The sequence below is a fragment of the Peromyscus eremicus genome, chromosome 5 (assembly GCF_949786415.1).
Source record: "Peromyscus eremicus chromosome 5, PerEre_H2_v1, whole genome shotgun sequence".
Taxonomy (NCBI): Eukaryota; Metazoa; Chordata; class Mammalia; order Rodentia; family Cricetidae; genus Peromyscus; species Peromyscus eremicus.
This window is the reverse complement of record NC_081420.1, coordinates 119,688,970-119,692,607: the sequence shown is the minus strand read 5'-3', so window position 1 is coordinate 119,692,607 and position 3,638 is coordinate 119,688,970. Positions and strand designations below refer to the sequence as shown.

The window sequence follows — 3,638 nt, the reverse complement described above, 5'->3', positions numbered from 1 at the left end:
GAAATATTTAAAACACCATTCTTGAAGGCAGAAGAAATCCAATTTATGGCACAAAACCAGGCCGACATAATCCTAATTGTACATCAAATTGCCCTTTGTTTTTTCTGTTTTGAGGTAGACTATATTTGCCTTTTGTTTCTAATGTTCTTTACCATATCCAGTGGCACAGCACAGGTAAAAGTTAATTGTCCTTCTTTCACAAATAGTTGGATATAAGAGAAGAGCACCAGGATAAAAAGTATTTTTAGCATGTTAAAAATGCAAGGGACTAATTCATTACAATTGTGTTGAGACAGGTAATTAGACTTAAACAGTTCATGTGAGAGCAGGCCCTCTGGAAATTGAAGATGCTGGACCACCTGACGGTTTCATGTTGCTCTTGATACACCAGTGAATAATTGTAGCCTTCTAAGTAACATGCAGAAACAAACTTAATGAAACAAAAAATAGCCTTATTGTCCAGCATGGTGGTATACACCCATAAACCTAGCACTTCGGATGCTAACACAGGAGAGCCATGAACTTGAGGCCAGTCTTAGCTACTTATGAGACCCTGGGAGCTGAGGACATAGGCGAGTGCAAGGTCTTTGGTTCAGTCCCCAGTCCTATAAGACAAACAAAAAACTGCTTTATGGAAGTGTACTTAACATACAATTACCCACACCTGCTTAAAGTATAAAATTTGATAAATGGACATACTTCCATCTGTGGAATCATGAGCACAATCAAGACAATGAACTTAGAGGCTGTAGAGATGATTCTGTAACGTGCCTGGTGTGCAGATGTGAAGACGTTCATCCCCACTGCCCCAGCGAGGTCAACCCCCACGGTGTGTGCGTCGTGGCTGTGCGGGTCACGGGGTGGGTCATGGCTGTGTGGGTCGCGGCTGCGCAGGTCAAGGCTGTGCGGGTGGCGGTTGTGCGGGTCGCGGCTGCGCAGGTCAAGGCTGCGCAGGTCGAGGCTGCGCAGGTCAAGGCTGCGAGGGTCGCGGCGGGTGACCATCTTTTCATGTTTGTTTCTGTTTTGTCATCCGTGTACTTTTTCGGTTGTATACCTCAAGTTTATTAAAATCCTCTGCCTCCTCTTTCATTTGGTTGTGGCAGGGTTTTTTTCTACTTGATTTGATAGCTTTCTATTCATTCTATGCAAGTCCTTCATCAGATGTCAGAGCACACAGAGATGTCTACAACTTATTCCCGAGAACCAGTGCCCATGTTATCTTTCATGGCAAAAGGGACTTTGCTTGTGTGCACATATTGTATTTTGGTCCTGGGAATGGGACTTGGAGTTTCCCAGATGTTAAGAAAACTCACTATCACTGAGCTGTATCCTCCACATCCTGACAATTCTAATTTTTAAAAGTCTGGTAAGATTTTGATTGGCGTTGATTGAATCAATAGAGAAATTTCAGAACTGACATCTTTAAAATATTGAGTTGGTTTTTTTTAAAGATTTGTTTATTTATTTATTTATCTATTATGTATACAGTGTTCTGCCTGCATGCCAGAAGAGGGCACCAGATCTCATTGCAGATGGTTGTGAGCTACCATGTGGGTGCTGGGAATTGAACTCAGGACCTCTGGAAGGGCAGCCAGTGCTCTTAACTGCTGAGCCATCTCTCCAGCCCTAAAATATTGAGGTTTTTTTTTATTTCTGAACATTCCTTCTAGTTTGTAAGTGTTATACAGTTTTATTGTTCAGGATTGTTTTACAAGGTTTTTGTTTGTTTGTTTGTTTTTGTTTGTTTTTTTACAAGCTCATGATTTTATTGTCTTCATAACAAGATCAGCTTAGAACTGGATCACCCGGCCCTTTCTCTTGTCGTTGCCTCCCAGTTCAAAGTGCTTGCATCTCTTACTAGCCAGCATCCTCTTCCACCTGCAGTTGGGCTCAACACACTCAAGTCTCAGCACAGTCTTCTTTGTAGTTTTAGCCTTTTTGTGGAAAATAGGCTTAGTCTGCCCACCACAGCCGCTCTGTCCTCCTGTCACAGCGCCGCTTTCCCTGGGCAGACAAAGAGCCCTTGCCCTTCTTGTCCTGGGTCACTTTGTGGGGTCGGTGCTTGTCACATTTCGTGCAGAACATCCGGCGGGTCTTAGGAACATTCACCATGTTGGCGGGAGCAATATCGGCCTAAGTTTTTAACATAAGGTGTAGCTCTGACTAGCCTGGAACTCTTTATATAGACAAGGCTGGCCTTGAACTCACAGAGATCCACCTGCTTCTGGGAATACAGGCGTATGCCACCATGACTGGCACCTAATGTTTTATAGTGTATAGGACTTAGATGAGTTGTTTGATATGGAACCCTAAGTGTTCACATTGTTTAAGGCTGTAATGAACAATACTTTACAAATTTTAATATCTAATTGTTCATTTATAGTATGTGGAAAGAAAGTTAAGTTATTTACATTCATATCACATCTTTCAAGTTTGTTAAATCACTCATTAGTTCTGTGTAAACAATGTCTTCTTCAAATGGGGACACATCAGCTTCTTCCTTTACAATCTAGATACCTTTTTAAAAATCAATTTATGAAATTGATTTTAAACATTCAATACAATGTTAATTAGTGAGAGCAGGTGTCCTTGACTTATTCATGATTTTAAGGGGGAAAGTATTAATAATTTTACAATTAAGAATTATACTAGCTGGACAGTGGTGGCCCACACCTTTAATCCCAGCACTCAGGAGGCAGAGGCAGGCAGATCTCCTAGTTCAAGGCCAGCCTGGTCTACAGAGTGAATTCCAGGATAGCCATAGTTACACAGAGAAACCCTGTTTGTTTGTTTTTTTATAGATTTTCTTTATCAAACTGAGAAAATGTACTCCTATTTCTGTTTGCTTAGAACTGTTTTGTAATCAGAAATTTATGTAGAATTCTTTAAAATGTTTTTCTATGCAATATGTTAACTGATTTTAAGAGACCATTTACTTTTACGTGCGTGTGTGTGTGTGTGTGTGTGTGTGTGTGTGTGTGTGCCCAAGATTTCTCCATAGCCCAGGAGAGATTTTCCTAAGCAACAGTACTTCACACCTCTTGTGTGTGTGACTCCTGGATGAGGCTTTCTCCCCAGGTCTAAGTGGATACACTGTAGAGAAAGACTCTATCAGCCCAGCTGAGAGCTAGGTCGGTAATACAGGTAACAGTGTGCGCTACTTTCTTAGCAGAGTGTTTTTCTGTTAAGATGTGTCGTTTTTTAAAAAATTATATTTATTTAATTTATGTATGTGGGTATTTTGCCTGCATATCTATCTGCGCACCATGTGTGTGCCTGGTACCTGTGGAGGCCAGAAAAGGACGCCGGACCTCCTGCAACTAGAGTTATAGACAGTTGTGAGCTGCCATGCAGGTGCTGGGAATCGAACCCAGATCCTCTGGAAGAGCAGTCAGATCTCTCCAGCCCTAAGATGTGTCATTTTTTATAAGTAAAAATGTTGCCAGACAGTGGTGGCACATGTCTTCAATCCCAGCACTCACCAGGCAGAGGCAGGTGGATCTCTGTGAGTTCGAGGCCAACCTGGTCTACAGAGTGAGTTCCAGGACAGCCAAGGCTATACATAGAAACTCTGCCTTGAAAAACCAAAATCAGAAAAAAAAAAAAGTAAAAATGTTATATAAATTTAAAAAAAAAGA

At 41.5% G+C, this 3,638-nt stretch overlaps 1 pseudogene; it reads right to left on the bottom strand.

Annotated features, from left to right (window-relative positions):
- Positions 1-1,790: 1,790 nt before the first annotated feature.
- Positions 1,791-2,112, bottom strand: LOC131910759 (large ribosomal subunit protein eL42-like; annotated as a pseudogene).
- Between the last annotated feature and the right edge of the window lie 1,526 nt (positions 2,113-3,638).